Below are 13512 nucleotides of genomic sequence, written 5' to 3'. Positions count from 1 at the left end.
TGCGTGCGTGTGCGTGTGTGTGTTAGAGAGTGCGACAGATCGACCTACTCATACAGAGATATGGTGTGTAGTGTACGATTTTAGCCGCGAGAGTCGGTGCATCCTCTCGTTTCTGGGCGTGTCCGGTAGGGACATGCGGACAGCTGCCACGCCCGCTCCTGACCAGCCTGGACCACCCAAAGCCCCTCCACCACCCGCGCGCGCTTCCTGCCCGAAACAGTCAGCGCCGCTCCAAAGAATCGGTGTCGCATTCATGCCCGGGCAGAGCGTACGCGACCTCTCACTGGCGCAAGAGTGATGGTTGCTTCGTCCGTCCAACTTACTGCTAGGTCTATGTGATTTGACGGCTCATTGGTCTTTATTACTAAGGTGGTAGGACTGCTAGATGTCCCACGCTTTCGGCGAAAGGAGGTAGTAGATTACAATTTTCTCCATTCTGACAGCGGAGGAGTGCAAGAGCAGTGAAAACACGCAGGCTCAGTGATTACATGGCCCACCTCACACTATCACCGTGCATCACCTAACTCTTTACATAGTACTCCCTCCGTTCCTAAATATTACTAGATGAGTCCCCGCTCATTGCCGCGGAACAGCGGTATATCTCTCTGCGCGAAATTATCGATTTCATAGAACTAAAAAAAAATCTATAACCGCATGACAAATGTGGTAGCCAAACTAAATAAACTCTCATCATCATTTACATCATCCCACATAAGGAAAAAAGATTAGCCAACTCCTACTGCATAATGGGATTATATTTTTCTTTTTGACATGTTAATGGGACTTAAAAGCTCACTTACATGCATGCTACCGGTGCATGCTTGCATGCAGACATGTTGATGTGATTTAAAACCCACTCGCATGCATGTGCCATGGTATTTCTTCATGCTTGCATGTGGCTTAGTGCTGAGCCTCTCAACGTCTAGATCAGACGGCTATTATGACTGATTTACTTCATCTAACGGCTATGTCAATTTTGATGATGTGGCTCAAGGAGAGGATAGAGAATTCCTAGTAGTGGGGGCTAGCTATTACTAGTAGATAAGTCTTTGTAGAGATTCCACTAGGTAAACTACATACGGAACAAAATGAATGAATCTACACTTAAAATGCATCTATATACATCTGCATGTGGTTAATGGTGAAATCTCTACAAAGACTTATATTTAGGAACAGAGGAAGTACTAGTATAGTACTAGTACGTACTGTAATTTATCAACGAGATAAATTTGTACAATGCTATGAAGCTTCCAGCTCCTGTTACATGTATCTTGCGTCCAAGGTTGCCTGTTGCAACATTTCATCAAATACAAAGGAGACTAACATGCATGCTATTGCATCTCAATGATTGACAGATCATAGAAAATATGTACTCCCTTCGTTCCAAAATAAGTGTCTCAACTTTGTGCAAACTTTAGTACAAAGTTGTACTACTACTAAAGTTGACACTTATTTTGGAACAGAGGCAGCTAAAGAAAAAAACGATCCATGCAGTCCCTAGCCCTTGAACCGTGAACCCTGACTAGGCTTCAATTTGCTGGCAATGTTCGAGCTTCCTAATAAATGAAGTTTGCAACCTTTTGACCATCGGATCATTTTGTGCAGTTTCACCAAAATCGAGATGAGCATCCCTGTGGCAAAGAAACTGAAGAAGCGTGATTAGAATAAGATTACTAGGACTAGTTGATGAGACATAAACTCATCACAAATACAGTACGTAGAAGCCAGTAGAGGTATCAGGTATGTGCGGGGCAAAGAAGTAGAGAAATATCCACAGGGAGTGATGTGGACAGCTGGAGCAGTGGTGCAAGCCGGCTGTAAAGGGAGTTGTACCTGAGGGACGTAGCTCGACCTTGAGTAGGGCGGCGGGAGGCGGCAACTGCCCACGTTGCAGCAGTGAGCAAGGGACGAAGGCAACCTCACCGGCTTTGTGAGAGAGAACGGTGGGGACCCCTGATCGGGACGTGCCGACAGTGGGTTTTCGCCGTCGGCGACGGACACCGCATCTACACTAAGCATCCACCCCTTCCCCACGCGGACGTGATCCACCGGGATGTTAGAGATGTGGCCACAGTCGTTTTGTGCGAGAGATTGTGAAGAGAGCAACCCCAGCAAGCAACCGTGTAGGCTGGCCCGTCCTGACTATGTATATAGTGGAGCGGTTTCCTTTTCTCTCCATATGAACCTATCATATTGCGCACGTGCCACTGAAGAAAAAAAATTATTTATAAATGACGCGGCACCTACTACTCGTTCTCCTATAACCTTGCGCTTGGCATCTCCAAAATATTAACCTTGCGATTGGCTCTTCGCCTCTTCGGGAAGTCAAGCAATAATGGTAGTGCAGTATATATCGTTCTGGCTATATGATACCGAATGAATTGCTGCACGTCCACCATGTAGGCGAGGGTCGAGGGGCGAGGGAGAGTGCTACTACATACGGAGCAAAATGAGTGAATGTACACTCTAAAATACGTCTATATACATCAATGTTTGGAGTATGTACTAGTAGTTCATATTGAAATCTACTAAGGACATATATACTCCAAACAATATGATATAATCTCTATAACCAAGGTAGTAGGGACGAGGAGTAAACGGGGGGAGTAGTAAATTTTTCTCCTCATCCTGCGAGCCACCGCGCGCATGGGCGAGGGAGAAGCAAGCTTCACCTCATCCTGCGAGCCACCGCGCGCATGGGCGAGGGAGAAGCAAGCTTCACATCATCCTGCGAGCCACCGCGCCCGTGGGCGGGGGAGACAGCGTACTAAGCAAGCTTCTCCTCGTTCTGCGAGTTGACGTGACACATCAAAAGTACTCCAGTGTATAGAGCCTTGCCTCTAAGGTAGGCCCCACATGGTTTGCCTCTTTTTTTAATTTAACATAACGCATCAAGTCGCAATTTGTTTGTTCACCCGTGGTAGACGATCCTCCCTCCACCAAGTGGACAACCAGTACACGTGCCAAATTACCACGTGGGCTGCCTTTTTCGTACAGAAATGAGCTCCATCGTGTACCCGCGCGGGTGTGGTTGGGAAAGAGACGGGAGTATGTGCGTCGTGCATGCACCTATTCTCTTCGTGCACGTCCCCCCACCTACGTGGGTGTGTGTGAGAGATACAAACCGCGTTCGAGAGTGTTTTTTGTTTTGTGGTGGGGGTGGGGGTAGGGTGGGGGGTTGATTTCGTGAATTATTTGTGGGAATATGTGTCGATGACATATCAAACAAAATTTTGCATGCAATGTGTGTGAAATGGAGGCCTATCCATATCATACATAGAGGGTCAGGCAATCCACGAGAAGAGAGGGAGGAGTCATAGCTATCGATAGAGTCGAAGAGAGGATCAAGTACGGGTGGGTGCGAGATCGATGAAGAGAGCCATCGAAATTGCGTGTGTGTGTGTGCAAGTCAAAGATATAGGGCGACTGGCCTACCGGAATGTTAGAGGGCACATGTCAAGTTTGTGTGTGGCAGGGAGACATGACTAGAGCGCTTGATGTATCGGTGTGTGGGGGGAGGGGTGGGGGGAGGGGTAGGCAGAGGCCTAACTATAGAGGTAGAACGACTCGTATATGTGTTGAGAAGGAGAGACCCAGCTATGTCATGAGGGAGATCGGTCGACATCCATACATAACTGAAGGACGGGAAATATGATGGGACAGAGAAAGAGAGGAGAGGGAGAGGGAGGGAGAGGGGTAGAATGCTGGATGGGTGATGGAGTTGCTTCTCGAAGATGTTGGGAGAGGCCTACTAGACAAACTGAGGGTGGAACTGCAATGTTATCAATAAGAGTGGGGATGTGTTTCTGTGTGTTCCTGTGCGTGACAGATCTGTCGGGACGCATCCATGGATGATGAAGGGGAACCATGTGTTTGGTAAGAAAACCTAACTAGATCGGTAGATCAATTGTTGTTTGTCGGAGGAAGGGAGAAACACAACTAATGAGGTAGATCGATCGATGTGTGGGTAAACACGAGTTATAAGGACCTAGCTGGCTATATGTATAGCGAGAGATCGGTCGGTGTACATCCATTTGTTAGAGGCAAATAAGGCCCAGCGAGACGAATAGACAGAGAGAATGGAGCTAGGAGGTGGTGCGAGAGGCCCAACTACTAGCTGGATAGGGGGAGGAGTGTGCGGTTGTGAGATCGATTAAAAGAGGGGTGAGAGTTTACACGTGTGTCTGACCATATGAGAGACACGAGGCAAGGACACATAAAGGAGGAGATTGAAGCTGTGTGTGTATGCTGTAGGCAGGCATCGCTGGAGAGGTTTATCAATCGGTGTGTGTCGGAAACGAGTTGTGGAGACTCTGGGAGAACGACCTAAAGGAAAAAATGAATGTGCCTGGTGGATAGAATGCCGAGGGAGGGGGAGGGTGAGGAGGGCGTGTGCATGCACGAGAGAAAGTTAGTGGTAGCTACAAAGGTTAGAGGATTGTGTGGGTGTAAGAGACTAACAAAGATCATAATTTGATATGAAAGAGGATTCATATATTTGAATAGGAGATCATAGTGTTTTAAACATTGCATGCATGAATATAGCGGTGATACACGTGCTGTGCACATGTTATACCATAATGTGATAATGCATGGCGTTTGCAACTCACAGCTAAATGTCGAACAATCTAAACCATACTATACATCAAACAATCTCATATTTTATTTGAATTTGTGATAATGCGCGGCATTTGCAGCTTACAACTAAATATCGAGCAATCTAAACAATACTATATATCAAACATTCTCACATTTTATTTGAATTTGTGGTAATGTGTGGTGTTTGCAACTCACATCTAAATACTTGTAGGCGTAGGAGACGGGCACCATACATAATGTGATAAACACATTATACACATGAGACATGGTTTAGATTATGAAGATCTAGCTAGAGCTAGAAATGTAATTTGATTTGAAATCAAAATAAAGTGGATTCAAAAAATCTAGTTTGAGTTCATATAGTACACATAGTTCATATGTAACTCGATACTGATCATGTGGTGTGCTGTGAAGATAATACACAAATGATGGTTTAACTTGACAATAATGATGATTGTAGATCTTATTAAAACAGAGAAACGAATTCAAATGCTTTGACTTCACAACAATCATTACAGTAGATCTTATTCGAATTTAGTTCATATTGAAGCGGTAGTATATACGTTTGGAATGCACTAAAATGTTCATTTGAGTAGTAGGTTGCATGCATTATACACGTAGCGAAATATTTTAATTGAACATAACATGAATTCAAAGTTTTGAATGACATTTGTAGTGCGCATTGATTTGGTATAGTACACGTTAGGCTTGTCCGGAAATTTCAACCTGCGCCTTGTTAGCCCAAAATATTTAAGATATATCTTTGTCTCGTTGTGCTCCGACAACTCCCTCCATCTCAACCCGCGCCTTGCTATTCCGAAATTACAACGCGCGTGAAAACTCCCACCTCCTGTGAAATCCTGACACGCGAAATGCCTGTGGTACCCCTGAACCGAAAGAACCGCCTCAAATTGGTGGGGGGTACTTTTGTAACTTACCCCACATTTCGGACAAGTGCGTCTCTAAGCTATGGTTCCCCACTGCCATCCCATCCGCCCCCCATTCATACACCGAGGCCGCGAAAACCCGTGACGAAACCCCACACCCTGCTCCGTCCGCCACCCAGCCGGAGCTTCTTCCCCGACGATGTCGTCCACAGCAACACCTCGACGTCCCTCATCCACCATACCGAATGAGGATCCGTCGGCGATCTCATCGTCCCGCCGGTTCAGCCACCCCGTCCTCCACCTCCAAGGAGCTGCCCCGATGTTCCCCTCGTCTTTCGCGCCAACTCCATTCCCACACCGCCGTCTTCACCTGCACCACCGGAAGAGCATCATCATCACCATTTCCTCGGATGAAGCTGTGGCCTAATCGGCGCCACCAAAGAGGTTGTACACTAATCGCCACATTTTCTTCTTGATTCGATCTCATGGTGCTGCCGGCGCTCGGTCCCGAGCCGACACGGCGTGGCTGCATCCACGGCGGCGTCGCCGGCCACTTCCTGCACGGTGTCGCTCCCTCGGTGGCGACGTCCACATCAATAGGAGCTGCTGCTGCTTTAGCTCTTGCTCGCGCTGCTGCTCTGCTCGTGCTCTCGGTCCCCTGCCTAGTCTGCTCTTGCAATTGCTCTTGCTTGCGCTGCTGCTCTCGCTCTTGCTCTTGCTTGCGATGCTGCTCCGATTTGGCTACACTCCAGTCAACTGAATCAACTTTTGGGTCAGTCCATTTCCAAGGGGTGGGCTCGCCGGGGTGAAGGAAGAACTAGCCGCAGCGGGGAGGGGAGCTCGCCGGAGCGGTACCCCACTATCTATCTTAGGGTTCAGGGTGGGGGCGGTGGTCGCCGGCGGTGGCGGGGCATTAACGGGGCGGTGGCGTGGGGATCGCCAGAGAAAAAGCTCGGCACGGGGGGACTAGAGGGATGGCCGGGGCGGCGGTGGACCGGCGGTGGGGAGTGTTTTCGGGGCGGGCGGGGCGGCGCACCGCTGGCCGTGGGAGGCGGGGGGCTGCTGCTTGGCCGGTGGTGGCTGGCGGCTTAGGGGGGTGGAGGTTGAAGATGAACCCCAGGCCCTTGATTTCGTATCCAACGTCTGCAAAATCAACTGACCAGAGATGAAAAAGTCAATCGACCGACGTGTAGCCTCACCTTGCTAGTGCGTTCAGTTTCGACAGCAAAATTCAGTTTCGACAGTTAGGTTCAGTTTCGACAGTTAAGTTTAATTTCGACAATTAAGTTCAGAGATGAGCGGCTGATGTATTTTACATCTAGCACTTTGTGGTTATGTATTTTACGTCATGTATTGGAGATGCTATTAGAATTCCACTCAGGTTAACGTTGTTCGTTGTCTCTCTTGTCCTACTTCAGCCTCGGCGTCGTACAACTCACCGGAGCTGCTCCAACGACGAAACCCTCCATCACAGTGGAGCAGTACCTCGGGCTCCATCTCTAGACGCCTAAGATCTTCTTCCCCTCCTTCGACAGCAAAGTCAGCCGGAGCATCCTCACCGGCCAACCCAATCACGCTGAGATTGACATGGCTTCGCCAAAGAGGTTGTACACTTGTTGCATCTCTTTTTTACTCTACATGTTATATATATTGTCCACTGAGCACACGGATTTGTTCCTTTAGTGTCTCCTTGAAAGAAAAACGTAGGAATTTTAATTTTCACTTGTCCTCCTTTTCAAATTCCTATTCATGAAGCACAAGATTAAGAGATAGTAGCATAATAGCATTATAACCATACATTTTCTTGTGGTTTGACTTAATCTCACCATGCTTCTTTGCATCCTGTGATCTTCCAATTGTTGTGAATCAAACACCCAGATTGGCAGAAATCCTATGTTCTTAAATTCTCTGTTTTGCACGTGCATTCCTATCCTATTCATGTCTATTTCCTATCCCTGCATTGTTGGAATCCTCCAATTCAAACGAGCCCTTACAGAATTACTTCTCTTACAGATAGTTGTCAAAGAAAACATTGTGTGGTTTGTCCCGATCTTGCTGCGCCGTCGTCCACCCCACATCAGCTGCTCCAACAACAGAAGGGTCCAGCGGAGCAGGGATCCGGCCTCCAAACTGTCTTTCGCCGCCTCAGATCTTCTTCCCCGCCGCTGGCAGCCATGAAAACTGCATTACCATCATGAACCGAGCAGATGACCTCGAGGACTACATAGGTCCGCAAGAGAGGTCGCACTCTTTTGTGTTTGCTTACGTTATGCATCGCTTAATATTACATGCTACTTTATCGTCCTGATCACCGATTAGACTCTGAGTCAGCTCCAAACTAATGGTCAAACTTGAGTTTTTAAATGGTTGTGGGGTACATATCGGGGCCGCTATCAATAGTATCTATCTACTATCTGGTTAATCTCTGGTGTCTACTATGAGTTTCATGTTCGGTGGGAAACAAACAGTAAAGAAGCCATTATCTGTATTTATTGACTGAAGCCATTATCTGCCTGCTATTATTGGTTTTGGGTCTATCCACAGGTTGCTACCATCACTCTGGATTTCTGCATGCACTTCTTACATAATCTCACTATGTTTTATTCCTATGCATGACAGTTATTGTAAACAATGGAACTGAACATGTAAAGCAAAAGAGACGAGCCTTGCGTGGCAATATAATTTCATGCAGACGTCGCTCCATGGTAGGCGCAAAGGCAGCCCCCCTCCACGCATTTTGGATTGTAATCGAGAGGAAGATATCTGTTCTGAGGGGGATTCAGAAGGAGAAGATAACTCCTATTTACCCCCTGAGGTCTTCACTCTAACTTGGCATGCTGATGTTGGTTATATCATGCATATGGTGTCTTGCATTGCTTACTTTATACATCAAATATGTCATCTGCTTAGTTTAGACATCCTTTGTGCGAATGCCATCTGTTTAGTTTATTCATCGTTTATGTGAATTATGCAATGCCACCTTGTTTAGCCAGGCATCATATCTGTGAATTTTGCAATGTCATCCTGCTTAGCCAGTCATCTTATATGTAAATTATATCGGGCCATCTTTTTTTTCGTTACATATTACATTCGTCAACAATGTTAGTACATTCAACTGCGCTTCGTGTGCATCAGCCATTTGACACGGTGATGGCAAATTCTGGAGTGAAAGCAAGGTCTTCTGAGCAGACTATGCTATCTGATGAAGCACATATCTCGCTGGTTACAGATAGCTCCTCAGAGGAGGATTCAGAGATAGATGACCAGTCCTATTCCCCCCCCCCCCGAGGTGTATGCTCTAACTTGGCAGGGTTATGTTGCTCATATCATGCGTATGGTGTCTCGCATTGCTATGCCATTTGATTAGTTTAGACATGCTTTGTGTGAATACCACTTGTTCAGTGTCTAATTACCATATATGTGAATTATGCATTGCCATCTTGTTGCAAGACATTATATATGTGAATTATACAATGCTATCTTGTTGCAAAGGCATTATATATGTGAATTATGCAATGCCATGCTATTTAGCCAATCATCATGTATGTGAATTATATCATGCTATCATTTTTTTGTATTACGTGTTCCATTTGTCGACAACGTTTGTATATTCAACTACTCTTCCTGTGCATCAGCCATTTGAAGTGGTGATGGAAGTATCTGGAGTGAAAACAAGGTATTCAGATCAGACAATACTACCTGTTGAAGCAGACATCTTGCTGGCTACAGAGAGCTCCTCAGAGGAGGATTCAGAGACTGATGACCAGTCCTATTTCCCCCCTGAGGTCTATGCTCAAACTTGGCAGGGTTATATTACCCATGTCATGCATGTTGTCTTGCATTGCTTAGTTTTTACATCATATATAGATTGCCATCTGCTTATTGATTACTATATAAATCATATATTTGAATTATATCATGCCATCATGTTTACATAGTACATACACATCATCTATCTGAATTATGGCATGGCAACCCATTTAATAAAGACATCATATAGTTATATTGTCTCATCTACAGTCATCATATTTAGAATTATGGCATTCTATCCATGAATGTATGTGAATTATGGCATGCCAACCTATTTAATAAACACATTATATAGTTATGTCATGTCATCCTGTTTACATAGTCTCATATTTTGAACTATGTCTTTCCATCTTTTTTAGTTAGCCATCATAATGTGAAATTGTGTCATGCTATCCTGTTTAGTTAGCCATCATATATGTGAAATTGTGTCATGCTATCCTGTTTGGTTAGACAACATAAATATGAATTATTCCATGCCCTCTTTTATTCCCCACTATCCATTGCACCTGTCTATCATACAATGTCTATACTTTCAATTACTTTTCTTGTTTATCAGCCATTTGAATTGGAGAGCGTGATGGCAGTATCTAAGGGAGTAACAACACGGTCTTCAGAAAAGATAGTGCTACCAGTTGATGCAGATAGAACCACGGTTGTACTTGCCCAAGGACCAGATCCACCACACATAACCCAGACTCTCGCAGATTGTACCCCTACCCAGTTGAACAGAGAACTAGCTACACCCCTTTTAACCCCAACCCCGGCAGATAGTAACCCAGTTCCAGTTGACACAGCACCGTCTCCACCACAGAGCACCCAAACACGAGCGGTTAGTAAGGGAACTGCAGTGCCCAAAGCACGAGGACCACCACTCCGAATCCCAACTCAACGCTTAAAGGAGAAGAAGATTTGTTCTCAGGTCAGGTTCTGTAGCTATGGTTCATACTCCTTTGCTCTTGCATTACTGTATTTAATCATACCAACTATTTTCAAATTTGAAGGATGGAATTGAAACTCCAATGGCGCAACAGGTATGTTTTAAACCTGTTTATTTAACTGGTTTGCTGTTGTAACCTGCTCTATGTTGATTTTTGTTTCAATTGAATAAACAATTATGTTCTCAGGTCATGCACATTACAAGTGTTGTTATTGCTCTATAGTTACCCACACTTATATTCTATCTATTCTGCTTTGTCTTGAACAAATATTATTTGAACTGTGTCTCTATCTTGATTTGGCAACAAAAACTAGAATGATATAGACCATAAAGTGACCATGGCACATAGATATATGTTTGTTTCATGCTGTTATCCTATCCACTTTACTACTGAACTCATTTACCAAAATGAGTTTCATATACAACATGGTAAACATGTGATGTGTCTGCTTGTTTCTCTTTTAGAATGTGGACAAAATATTGGAGAACAGTACCGCGTTATCCAATGGTAAAGGAAGTAATGTAGATAAGGTTCAAGATAGTGAGACATCCCTGTTGGTCTCCAAGAAAGCTGATAAAAACTATCTTGACGACAGTGAGGGAACCCAAAAGTCCTGTCTTGATGTAGTGTTCGAGTTACTGGCCACTACTGCTGGCACAAGCTCTTCGAACTCGCTGCCTAAATCAGTTCGTCTTCTTGAGTCTCAACTTCAAGTTGAAAGACATCGATCAGATGTGCTGCGACAGGAAGCTGAAGGACTAAGGAAGTCCCTGCAGAATTCAGATGCATATTTTCTGGTGCAACAGCAAGCGTTGGAGGATTGAAGCGCCAAACAAGAGAAAGTTAATAAGCTTGCTAAGCATCTTGCCAGCATTATGGGTACCCAGGATATTGTTTCTTGAGATCTTCTGAAGTGGTTTCAGTTCTGGATTTGTTTTGCTGCGGCGTTTATTTGCGCTGGTCGCCAACTTTGACAACCAGTGTATATGATATGCTGCTTTGTTCCCTATATTTGCACTGGTGGCGAACTTTGATGCCCAGAGGATGTAATATGTGTAACAGCCGTGATAGCCTAGCATAAGTTGCTTGCTTATTTATTTCCTTGTTGTCTTGTTTATTTGTTTCCTTGTAGTCAGTGCGGTTCTTTTTAAAACTAGGCCACAATAATCATGGGCTAATATTTACTGTAGTGACACTGGGCCTGCTACGGGCCATAGAAACAGTGGGCCTTCTACGGGCCGCAGAAACAGTAGGCCTTCTACGGGTCGTAGAAACAATGGGCCTTCTACGGGCCGTAGAAACAATGGGCCTTCTACGGGCCATAGAAACAATGGGCCTTCTACGGGCCGTATCATCAATGGGCCTTATACGGGCCGTATGACCATAACGGGCCATCATTAATAGGTCATATGTGATGACGCTATGAAAACGGCCCAACGTATTAACGGACCACAAACGGGCTGATGTAACCACGGGCTGAATTTGGCCCACAAGCAGAAAATGACAGTAACGGGCCGTAAGTAAACGAATGCTGGAAATGAGCCCAAGAATAAATGGGCTCTGAGAAGGCCGAAAGATAACTTTTGCTAGAAACGGCCCAACTGAATAACGGGCCCTTAATGGGTATAAAGTGATATACTGTTCATTACGGGCCAGTTTCACCACGGGCCGTTAGTGGGTGTAAAGTGATACACTGTTCATTGCGGGCCAGTTTCACCACGGGCCGTTAATAGGCCAAGAGTTACATAGGGCCTCATATGGGCCGAAAGACGTCATGGGCCATACATGGGCCAGAAGTGAAAACGGGCTGGAATCATATTGGATGGCCCAGATGACGCTACTGGGCCTAATTCGGATAGGGCGTAACAGGCCTTGGGTTAGCGGGCTGTAAATGGGCTATATGCGAACAGGCCATTAACAGGCTTTCCATGGGCCGGCCCGCCACCTTTTAACCAAGTCAAACGGGCCGGCCTTTTCACAGGAATGAGCCTCTGTGGGGCCGTGCCACGTGTCGACATATCATAGGCGCCTTCTGTCCAATGAGTGGATGACATCTGCCCAACGGTGAGCCGACACGTGTTTCCTCCAGCCAATGATGATTTTACACGTGGAAAATCCCCATTGGTCGGGGCTGTTAATGGGTTATCGGATCCAAAACCCGACCCGATAGGTTAACGGCATTCCGTTACGGTGGATGCCACGTGTCGGTCACCCTTGACGAAAGCTGTTCTGTGACGCGCGATTTATCGTCATGGAAGTGGACACTTTCGTGATGATAATTTTGGTAATTTCATCGAACACTTCTACGACAGCACAGGTATGACTATCTTGATTCTGTCATAAATTTTTCATGGATGTACATGCATGACAAAAAACGCGACCTACTATGACAAACACGTATCATCACGGAAGTGTATTTTTTTGTAGTGATACTAGCTCAACTCCCAGGCCCATCAACAAATGCACAGCTCAAACGCGCAGAGATAAACAATGATGGCGTTCAAGAGAGTCCATCACGGATAGCTAAGTTGCCTGGTACCTCACTGCTTGTCATATAGTAGGATAAAATAATCGTATTTCCCGTTACAACGAGTGCTCAGTGGACAATATATATAACATGTAGAGTAAAAAAGAGATGCAACAAGTGCACAACCTCTTTGGCGAAGCCATGTCGATCTCAGCGTGATTGGGTTGGCCGGTGAGGATGCTCCGGCTAACTTGGCTGTCGGGGGAGGGGAAGAAGATCGTAGGTGTCTGGAGATGGAGCCCAAGGTACTGCTCCGCTGTGATGGAGGGTTTCATCGTTGGAGCAGCTCCGGTGAGTTGTATAACGCCGAGGCTGAAGCAGGACAAGAGAGACAATGTTAACCCGAGTAGAATTCTAATAGCATCTCCAATAAATGACGTAAATTACATAACCACAAAGTGCTAGATGTAAAATACATCAGCCGCTCATCTCTGAACTTAACTGTCGAAACTTAATTTAACTGTCGAAACTGAACTTAACTGTCGAAACTGAATTTTGCTGTCGAAACTGAACGCACTAGCAAGGTGAGGCTACACGTTGGTCGACTGACTTTTTCATCTCTGATCAGTTGATTTTGCAGCCATTGGATACGAAATCAAGGGCCTGTGGTTCATCTTCAACCTCCACCCCACTGAGCCACCAGCCACCACCGGCCAAACAGCAGCCCCCCGCCGCCCGCGGCCGGCGGTCCGCCGCCCTGCCCGCCCCGAAAACACTCCCCACCGCCGGTACGCCGCTGCCCCGGCCATCC

Source organism: Triticum dicoccoides, chromosome 1B, assembly GCF_002162155.2.
Source record: "Triticum dicoccoides isolate Atlit2015 ecotype Zavitan chromosome 1B, WEW_v2.0, whole genome shotgun sequence".
Taxonomy (NCBI): Eukaryota; Viridiplantae; Streptophyta; class Magnoliopsida; order Poales; family Poaceae; genus Triticum; species Triticum dicoccoides.
The sequence above is the reverse complement of the archived record's forward strand: the minus strand, read 5'-3'. Positions refer to the sequence as shown.